Here is an 11,051-nt window from a genome sequence, read left to right as displayed (position 1 = left end):
TCTGACCTGTTCACCCAATTGTTCTTAGCACTGACTCTCAAGAAAGAAGGAATTACTTGTTGAGATGACCAAATTTTGAGTTCTGCATTCACAGAACCCTGTAGGGTTACAAAAATCAGAAGAGTACTGGTCAAAACTTTGCAGTTTAGATAACTTGAATATATTTTAGTTCAGTGAACACAAGAGCCAAAGATTTCATCTTGGGAGTGTTTACTTTGTAATAGATCATTGTGGGTGAAATGGGCTGTGTGTCTGGAGAGTCTGGCTGGTCTGAAGGAGATAGAGGTCTGGACTTGTTCAAAAACACATTTTGTGACCACATCAAGTCTCTCAGCTAAAAATCTCTGCAGTGAATTCTAATTATCTGATGTAGATATTTTCTTCACACAAGCAAGACGTGAGGAATTGAATTTCCTTCCCCATACTTGTGCTCAAGGTCACGACTACATTATCTCTAGCTGGAATCTGTTCTTTGCTTTGGGCAGAGAAGTAGTCGGCCATAATGGAGGAGGTCTGGCCTCAGAGTCAGGAAAAACCGAGTTCAAGTCCTACCTCTTGACACATTTGTGCTTGGAGACCCCATGGGCAAAACACTTACTCTCCTTAAAAGAGAGGGCTCATAGATTTAGATTAGAAGAGGGCTTAGAGGCCATTATGTCCAACCCTTTTGTTTTATAAATGACAAAACCAAGACACAGAGAGGATAAGTGAGTTGTCCAGAGTCACACAACCAGGAAGCATCTGGAGCAGGATTTGATTTCTAGGGCTTCTTGACTTTGAGTCTAAAACCATGCTGCGTCTCCTATAATGATAAGGACCTAACATGAGCGAGAGACTCTTCTGCCGGGGAGAGAGGGATGCAACATCAAAGGAAGAGGCAGCCAGCTTTGTAGGAAGGTGTCCTGAGGATAAACTCAGTCCTTATGTAATTGGACAACTTATCCATGCAAAAACAAGCAAGCAAAAAGAAAACCCAACAATATACAAAAATACAATAACTGCAGCTGCTGCCCTTTGTCCAAGTAACTCCCAGATTGTGCTTTTTCCCACCTAAGCCAGAGCCCTAGAAGGGAAGTGGAGCCTTGGAAAATCCCAGGCAGGGAGAGAAGACTCCGGCACTGGACCTTGGCACCACATATGGGGGATTGTGTTGGTGATGGCGCAGTGGAATTTACATGGAAAATTTCTCATGGCTGTCACAAGCAGCCCAGGATTTCTGGGAGGGGCCAGGAGAGGGCCACCAAACTCTTCTGGGTGTACCACAGACTCCCCAAAAGAGATCTCAGAAGAGACCAAGTCTACAGCCCAACCCTGAACCAGTGGTCAGTGGCTGGGACCCCAAACCTTCTCATGACACATGCTTGGTAAATGGCATTCATAAGATCCTCTGCATGTGGGGCCACTTTCCCACCAAGTAGCATCAAGCCTAAAACCCCTGACCCCTGAGTGTGGAAAAGGAGCAAAACCCCCAGAAGAATAAAAATAGGTGTGAAAGCACATAGCGGTCTTCTTGGGGCTAAGACTTTATCCCTTTGAAGAACTCTAGGTGGGGAAGCCCCTCTCCTGGCAGATCAACAACTTCTCTGTAACCTGGAGCCTTTGAGCCTTGCCCCCAAAGGCAGACTGGAATCCAACTCTTCCAGACTCCAAGACCAGCCTCAGACCACTAAACCAGGAGCCTCTCAGGCCATACTGCACAGAGATTTGTCTAGGGAATAGAACTGAGACCAGCAAGAATTCACAAATAAAGACACCCCCCTTCTCCCAAGATAGGAGGTACCAGCACCTTCCATAGAAAGAAGGGGGACAGGAGCGAGACTAGAACACAGATCTTGTTAGCTCCGAGGTCAGCATTCTATCCCTTCCTCCTTGCTACTTTAAACATTCTTACATGAAGATTAGCATCACTTCACTGGGATCAAAATGGTTTCAATAAAAGGGGAAAAGAGGGATCAGGAGCCCCTAAGGATTCAATTGCTGCTTCTAATCTCCGAGTTCAATCTTTGTGCAAAAAGTTTTATATATTGATATAGTCTGTTTCTTATGTCAACTAAACTTTACTCTGGGTCCTTCTCTACCATATAACAATGAAATTTTATAAAGGAAAAAGAAGAGGAAGAAGAAAAGCCAGTGAAGACATTAAAAACCCTGACAATCTAGAGTCTTGTGCCTATGAAGAAGGAGTGAGAGTTCTCATCCCCCTTCAAGGGATTGGAGATTTAGAGCTGGAAGGGACCTCAGGGAGCACCAAATGCCAGCCTTTTATTTTATATTATTATTTATATTCTGGAAGACTGTATTATTAATTAAATCAATGTTATGATATGGCAGCTACAAAATGAATGCTGTCTTAGGCTGCTTTGAAGGTATAATGTCCAAAACAAGCAAGTGTGTAATCCATGGTACATGTCTAGATCCTATGTCCTTATCAGACAGAACACAGACACTGACAAGCCAAAAAGTGTCCAGAAGAGAACACTCGAGGTGATGAAAGGATTGAAGTCCTGCTGTTTGGGGAGCAATAGAAGAAACTAATGACATTGAGTCTGGATGAGAGAAGACTTAGAGGGAATCCTACCCTCTCCTCATGTTTAACTCCTTTTAAATGTTGTTGGTTTTTACACCACCTTCCACCCCCTGCACCCCAAGTACCTTCCCCTCTTCACCCCACCTTTCAATTTTCTTTTGTATGTTGTTTTCCCCTCTTCTTATATTAGACTAAACTCCCTAAGAGCAGGGACTCTTTTATAAAATTTGTATCTCCAGGACTGAGCACAGTGCCCACTTCAAAAATGGCACAGTGCCCACTTCATAAGTGCTTGGTGACTCAGTGAGTCCTCTCTGACGCTGTCCCCACTACTTCCTAGTTACTGCTTCTTTGTACATAATTATCTGCATGTTCTCTCATCTTTTGACTTGAAAGCAGAGATTAGTTTGCTCTTTTTTTGGCACCTCCAGTCCTTAGTATAGTGACTGGTACAGGCTGGGTGCTTATAAATGCTTGTGACTTGAAATGATGGTTGTATCCAACTATTTGACAGACTATTATGTGAAAGACAAATTAACCTTGTTCTTCTTAGCCCAAGAAAGTAGAATTAGAAGCTATGGGTAAATTTTGAAAGCAGGTAAATCTAGGCTTTTTGGAAAGAAAATTGTCTGATCAATTAGAGCATGGAGCGAGATCCCTAAGGAGCTACTGGGTTCTCCTTCACTAGTGGTCTTTGGTAGTCTGGATGACTATTTGGCAGTGATGTTTGTTGTAGAGGAGATATTCATTCAGGTCAGGTCAGGCTAGACGGCTGCCTCTCGGTCTTTTCCCACCCTGAAATTGTTTCATTCATGAAGTTAGCATTCATGGTAGAAAAGCCAGGAGATGTGGGAATCTAGAGGACCAGGATTCCAATTCTATTCCCACCATTTGTGACTATCTGAGCTTCAGTTAGTTACTGAAGTTGTATAAGCCTCAGTCAGCTCATCTAGAAAATGAAGAGCTTGGTCTAGAAGAGCTCGAAGGTCTTTTTCAGCTCTAAATCAATGACCTCATAATCCTCATGATTTTCATCTCAGAGAGAACTGATTTGATTTGTTCTCCTTGGGCACAGACACAGAAATGACTGGCAGAAACTGAAAAGGGGCAGAATTTATCTTGAGATAAGGAGCATCTCCTAATGCTTGTAGCGATCTCAAAGTGCAATTGGTTACTTTATCCTTAACTATTTCTCTAATCCCAAGTGGAAGGTGAATATCTGCTTGTCAGGGATGTGGTAAAGGAGATTTCTCTGCAGTCACAGACTGGATTAGAAGACCTCTGGGTTATTTATTTAGTTAATCAATAAATCAATCAACAAGTGAGGCAATCCCTGTTATCAAAGATCCCACATTCTCTTGGAAAATAGAAACGTTCACAGATAAGTAGATATACAATGAGTGCCTACGAACACTAGATTCACAGCTGGGGAAGGCAGGAAAAACCTCTTGAAGATGGCAATTGAGCTAAGCCTGGAAGGGAACCAGGGATTCCAGGAAGTGATAGTGAGGATGAGCCTCTCAGCCATGGAGGAATAGCTTGCAAAAGCCACAAGGGCGGATCAGGACTATCCTAGCAAGGTAACAGCCCAGAAACCAGGTCTGCCAAAGCACAGGGTGTGTGAGGGGCAGTAAGGCGTACTTAGCATGACAGCTGTTCTAGAACCAGATGGGGACACCTTCAAATGTCCATCAATGGAGTTTCTACTTTATCCTAGCTATGAGAAGGAAGCTCCTGAAGCTTTTCAAGCCAAGGTACGAAATGCTCACCCTTTGTGTATCACTGCAGAGAGGATGGTTTCAAGAGGGAGAGAGAAGGGATGCAGTGAGACCGTTGAGCATTCTGCAGTTATAGCTGAGGCAAAAAGTGACGAGGGCAACAATGAGACTTTTTGTATTTTTAGTGAAGAGAAAAGGATGGATGGGGGAAGCAGTAAAAAGATGGGACCAGGGTTGTGCTGGTGCTGAAAAACCAGTTCTCCGAACAAAAAGTGTGCATGACACACATTTAAAAGTTTAATCACATTAACATTCTCCACATGAACACTTTCTTAAGCCTGGTCAGTCAACAAAACAACAGCTCCAGCCCTGATTTGCAGAGTTAGCTTCCTCTGGATTATAAATTTTCATGCCAAAAATTTAACAACTTACTCTCCAGTCAGTATGAACTCACTCCAGCTCACCTCTCGATGGAACTAAGAGATCGCCAGTGATAGAAACGGGGTAATTTGTGAGAGTCGAAAGTAGGGATGATTCTAAGAAGCTGGGTCATTGAACGGAAAGAGGTTGGTTAGAAAGAGATATGGGTTTGAGTGAAAAGACAATGAATTTTGTTGGAAACAGAGAGTTTTAGATGCCTATGGAATACTAAGTGGCAATGCTCTGCCAGCTATATATGTAGACCGTCATCTTCTTAGAAAATAATAGTTGGACCAACATGAATTGTCCAAAGTAGGCAGAAGTCATCCAGTTTATGAGCAGTTCTTTCATGACTTTAATTAATATCTAAGGACAATTGCTAGTCTCTCTACTGTTATTTTCATGTCAACAAATAATTGCATCAGTGAGTGACCAACCCCACAATTCTCTTCTTCTGAATCTTATTGGATAAGAAAGACATTAGAGATCAACAATTAATTGGAGATAAAGTTGGATGGAAAATAAGCTAGATTGCATATAACACGTTATATAGTGTTTTTATGACTCTCCGTCACCTACTCCATAAAATGAAAGGTTTTTTTGCCCTGAACATTCTAACAGTAATGTTGCAGGGTTGTGAGTCATGGTATACCACAATCCCCAGAGAATTCAGGTTATAGGCCACTCAAAGAGCAAAGAACATATTACAACTAAGAATTGTGTAGAAGGAGGATATCATTAAGGATATCATTAAAGAGCTAAATGTTCTAGAGGCAGCTAGATGGCCTAGTGGATAGAGCACTTGGTCTGCAGTCAGAAAGACCCAAGTTCAAATCTTGCTTCAGATATTTCCTATCTATATGGTCCTGGGCAATTCACTTGACTGTTAGCTTCCTCAGCTTCCTCAACTTTAAAGTGGGCATGATAAAGCATCTACCTAACGAGTTGTTATGATGATCAAATAAGATAATATTTATTAGGTGTTTAACATAGTATCTGGTCAGTGCTTAATAAATGCTTGTCTGCTTGTCCATATGCCCCTATAAATTATCTAACAGACCCATGCTTTCCTCTAAATATATCAGGAGCTTTCCTCTAAATCTCATGTTTTTATTTTTGTTTTGTTTTGTTTTTTTTGTGGATACCAATGAGAGTGAAAAGTTGAGAATGACTCAAGTGCCAAACCTAAGTAACTAAGAGAATGATGGTACCCTTACCAGCAATAGGGAAGTTAAGAGAAGAGAAGATTTTGAAGGAAAGAGAATGAATTAAGTTTTGGACATAATGAATTTGAGATGCCTGTGGGATAGATATTGAGGTAGCAATTTGATATACAAAACTGGAACCCCAGGCAAAGATGAGGACTGGATATTTCATTAACTTTCTGTTATGGGGAGTAGTCATGTTCTTGAGATTGCATATTAACAAAATAGAAAAAGAGATCTGTGAACTGAATGTACGTTTTAAAACATCAGCAATACAAGATATAATCAACTGCAAAATAAGAATAAAAATCTTGAAAATTAGAAAAGAAAAAATACTGTGCTCTAAGAAATAAGATCAATAATTTTTAAAAACACAGAAAGACTTGGACAAAATGGTGAAGAAAAGAACAGAACCAAGAAAACTTTGTTTATAGTAACAGTAATATTGTTTTAAGAATGACTTTGGTCAAATAAGTTATTTTATCTATTACAAATATCAAAATTAACTGTAAAGGATATGAAGAAAGACTGTCTACATCCAGAAAAAGTACTGATAAATAGAAGTATATAGAGAATTATTATATATATATGTATGTATATAAATTTTTCTGTCTAATGGTAGCCAGCTCTAGGGCAGGGAAAGAGAGGGAGAAGGAAAGAAAAAAAAAGAAAAAATTATATGATAATTTTGTTATACATTAGAATGGAATAATCAATTGTGTATAAATGATTTGCAGTTTCATGATTGTATAATCATCTTTTTTATATACTATGGTATGGAAATGTTTGTTTTAGTCCATAATTTTAAAAAAATTTAAAAAGAAGTCATGAAGGAATTTTTGATGAAATAAAGAGGAAAGTCATGAAACTCCAAAAACTCAAAATTTAAAGACTGTCCAAAATGACAAACTTTTAGCCTATCTAGTGAAAAAGAAGAGGACATAAAATCAAATGAATAAGGTGAAATCACACCAAAATCAGAAGAAATAAAAAGAATAATCAAAACCTGTTATGTATAGCTATATGCCAATAAATCTAAGAATAATTTGATGATTGTTAGGTTCTTACTAAGTGCTAATGAGATAATGAGATTTTAGGTTCTTCCTAGGTGCTAAGTCGGTACTTAACAATTCTCTAGTTCTGGCCTTTACTGGGAGTTTTATTTCTGTGAACTCCTGGGGAGGAGCTTGCATGCTTAGGAGGAGCACATTCATTGGTTGAAGTAATTTTTCCCAGAAGCCCTTGCGGTATCCTACGCCCATTCTCTGGGAGGATAAAAGAGGGCAGCTCTGGAGAGATAGAGAAGAGTCTCTGCTCTAGGTCAGAGTTGGAGCGGCTCTCTGGAGGTAGAGAAAGAGTCTCTACCCGAGGTCAGAATTGGTGGCAGTTAATGACAGCAGATCTCCTCCCAGAGAGCCATGGGCAGTTTCTGGAGACAACAGCACGTTACAAATTGGCGTCCACAACGTGGGCTTTTGCTTATCCTGACAAGGACTGATTCTGAGCCCTTCAGAGGAGCCCGGACCTTCGCAGATGATTACCTTCTAGTAGATGCAAGTTGAAAAAATGTATTCAGTAAAGTTACTGTAGGCTACAAAATATAGTCAGAGAGAGACAGATACAAAGACAGTGACACAGAAATAGAGAGAGACAGAGACACAGAAAGAGAAAGACAGACAGAGATAGACACAGAGATACAGAAAGAGAGAGAGACAGAGAAACAGAGACAGACAGAAAGATAGAGACAGAGAGGGAGAAAGAGAGAGAGACAGAGACAAAATGAGTACAAATGAAAATGATGCTTTATATAATCCACCATATTGGTCTAGATTTAGGCTGAAGACATGTTTTCATTGAATCTTTCAGTTTTTCATTTATTCTCTATATAGGTAACAGAACCAATTATGTTGAAACCACATTGGTAGAAAGAGGATTCTGGGAAGATGGAGAAGGGCAGAAAACTTTCAACTTTCTAAATTTCCTCCAAAAAAAAAAAAAAAAAAAGACTGAACATCACTCAAAGTAGTGGAAATAACACAGGACAAAGCAGCTGTCCTCCTAAGACATTTGAGAACATTTGAGGAAAGACAACCTTCAGGGATGAAGTGAAGTGCAAACGCCTCCAGGTTGACTTTGCAGAATCAACAAACAAGCCCTGGGGGCAACTGGGTAGAAAGACAGCCTCAACCTTAGAAACGTTTCATTTTGCAGAGAGTGTTGGGGTCTTATTGCTGAGCAGGAGAAGACTGAAGGACACAAAGCACAGCTGTGCTTACCAGATGTGACCCAGGCTGTGGCTGAGGGGAAAAGCCTGGTGAGTTACAGTAGCAAGGAGTAAGGACCCTATTGGCTAGGAGTACTTGAAGGAGTATTTTCAGTTCCAGGGTTCTCTAGCTTAGAATGTGAATGAGATGAATTTACCCATAAAACAGAAATGAATAGTCGATTAAAAATTTGAATTCAACAATATGTTGTTTTCAGGAAACTATTAAAAATGGAAGATACACACAAAGATAAAATAAATGGCAGTACTAGAATTTATTATGTAAAACCATAGGGATAATAATCATAATTTCAGAGAAAGTTAAAGTTAAAAGATTTAATCAAAAGTGAAAAATAGAGAAACTATGTATCAGCAACATTACTCAACATTATAATATTATTCAATATTGTATCAAACTACTTAAAATATCTAGCTAGTATAAAATACCCAAATATCTGCCAAAACAGACACAGGAACTCTATGAATATTAATATAAAACACTTTTTACACAAATAAATTCAGATCTAAATAACTAATGGAATATTTATTGCCCATCCAAACAAATGTTTCAAAGTAACAACTCTACCTAATTAATCTATTTATTCAATGTCATCCCAATTAAATTACTTAAAAATTATTTTACTGAAAAGAAATAATCATTTTAAAGAGCAAAATTGGTCAAGAACTTCAAAGAAAGCAGAAAAAAAGATGTAAAGGAAGTAAATTCAGAAAGATCAGATCTTAAACTGTATTATAAGGGAGAGCATTGAAGTGTTTAAAAAAAAAAGAATTTTAATCATTTTAAATTAATTTTTTAAACTATGTAGCTAAAAATTAAAAGAATGCAGAAAATTGGAGGGGGGACTTTCATAGCCAATCTCTTGGTTAGAATGTGAATGGGCTGAAATACTATTGTGGTATAAGAAATGATGAGCTAGTTGATTTAGAAACCACATTGGTAGACTGGGTATAGTACTGGCAATTTTGGGCAACCATGAAATCAAGGGTTCAAGTTAAAAACATGTTTTGGGATTGTATTAGTAATGATCTAACTTCCAAGAAAATGAATGACTAAAAACTGGGGAAATCAAATTGATTTGATTTTGTTACTGATTTCATTCATTTTTGCCAACATTTTTGTAATTACAAAGTCTTGTTTCATTTGTCTCCAAGTTAAGCTTGAAAACGCAGCTTTCTTATACATAGCTCATTGTTTCTGAGTGGAATTTTTAAAGTTATGTTCCCTTGATAAAAACTATTGTATTCTTACTTCAAAGAAATCTGTTAACCTTAAAAGATACAGGCGGATCTGTTATTTGTTGTCTGGTCTGTTATCCAAGGTATTCTGGTCTACTATCTCTAACTGTCCTCAAAGTGGACTTAAACAATGAACATTTCTTAGCAACAGGATGGAAGGAAAGGTTTTTGCTAGCCAACTCATTTCCAATTTTCAGCCTATCATATTGTTCCTTATGTCTATGATGCTCCAAGCTTGGTAACCAACCATATTGTTTTCCTCATCTATGATGTTGCCTTCATTTTGGCTGCTCCTCCTGTCAAAAAAGAGAGAGTTGTTCCCTTCATTTAGGGTCTTAGTTTTCCTGAAGAGCCTAAGACCTGTTTGCTGGCAAATTCACATTTTGTCAATAAACTGATCGAGACTGGAACTTTCTGCCTTAACTTAACTTAATTTCAGCCATAACACAACTATGTTGCCATCTTCTGTCCAGATCACAGAGCACCAAGAGCAGTGTGTACCACTTGTCCTGAGCAGCCCAGTTTAGGGAGTTCATTGGTAAGATGGAGAGCATTCGGCAGAAGGTGACCAGCTTGTGAAGGACCACCCCACCCCCACCATATGAAGATGATTTCAGGAACTCTGGTTGCTATTTCTGGAGAAGACTCCAGAGGGCATATAGTTGTCTTCAAGTACGAGAAGTCTGTCTTATACAAAGCTTTTTCCCTTTGACCCCAGAGGACAGATCCAAGATGATCACGTTCAAATGATATGGAAATTTTGGCTTGATGTCAGAAAAACACTAATAATTGAAGCCTTTCAAATCTGGAGTATATTGCCGTAGGAAGGAAGTAGTTTTTAAAACAGAGCCTTGGATGATCACCTGTTGGGTATGTTTAGTGGGAATTTTTGCTCAAGGAAGGTTTTGCAATACCTTCCAACTCTGAAATTCTCTGAAAAGGAAAAAAAAAATATGGTTTTACAGGAAAGACCAATGCTGGGGACTGCAGGAGCAACAGACAGAGTTGTCAATGTTTTTATTGAGAAATTATATATGTAAACATAATGTATCAATAAAAAAATTAAGAAATATTTTCCCTACAAGTACACAGAAAACACTTTCAGATGTCAGAGTATACTACCATCCCAGAAGAATCTTCCATTTGAGACAAGGAGGGCAATTTGGTGATGGTATCTAGGTTTTTTTGTTTGTTTGTTTGTTTTTTTGGGGGGGTTGCTGAAGCAATTGGGGTTAAGTGACTTTCCCAGAGTCACATAGTTAGGACGTGTTGTGTCTGAGGCTGGATTTGAACTCAGGTCCTCCTGACTTCAGGGCTGGTACTCTATCCATTGCACCACTTAAGGTGCCTCATATGTAGTTTTTTTTTAATCTTTTCAAATAAAAAAAATGATTTTCTTGGTAACTCATAGGGAAAAAGAAACACTTGATGAAAACAATGTCCATGTTCACAATTAATCTTGAAAATGTAAGGTCTTTGTCATCAGTAGTTTTTTTTTTTTTAACCTAATAATTTTCTTTTGCTTAACCTAATAGAAGGGAAATGACCAATGCTCCAAATTAAATTTATGCTTTCAGAAGGGAGAGAAGGGAAAACAAGGATTTCTATTTTTAGAACGCTGATTTTGGAAGTAGATAGCCCCAGTTCAAATGCTGGCTCTG

General features: G+C 38.6%; 1 long non-coding RNA gene across 1 annotated transcript in view; it reads right to left on the bottom strand.

Moving 5' to 3' along the window:
- Positions 1 to 10,057: 10,057 nt before the first annotated feature.
- Positions 10,058 to 11,051, bottom strand: part of LOC141540486 (uncharacterized) — a 43,644-nt gene continuing 42,650 nt past the window's right edge. The window contains exon 3 of the long non-coding RNA XR_012481546.1: positions 10,058 to 10,323. This is a non-coding gene — a long non-coding RNA (uncharacterized LOC141540486). The remainder of the gene's footprint in view (positions 10,324 to 11,051) is intronic.

Source organism: Sminthopsis crassicaudata, chromosome 4 (genome assembly GCF_048593235.1).
Source record: "Sminthopsis crassicaudata isolate SCR6 chromosome 4, ASM4859323v1, whole genome shotgun sequence".
NCBI classification, from domain to species: domain Eukaryota; kingdom Metazoa; phylum Chordata; class Mammalia; order Dasyuromorphia; family Dasyuridae; genus Sminthopsis; species Sminthopsis crassicaudata.
This window is presented reverse-complemented; position numbering and strand designations above follow the sequence as displayed.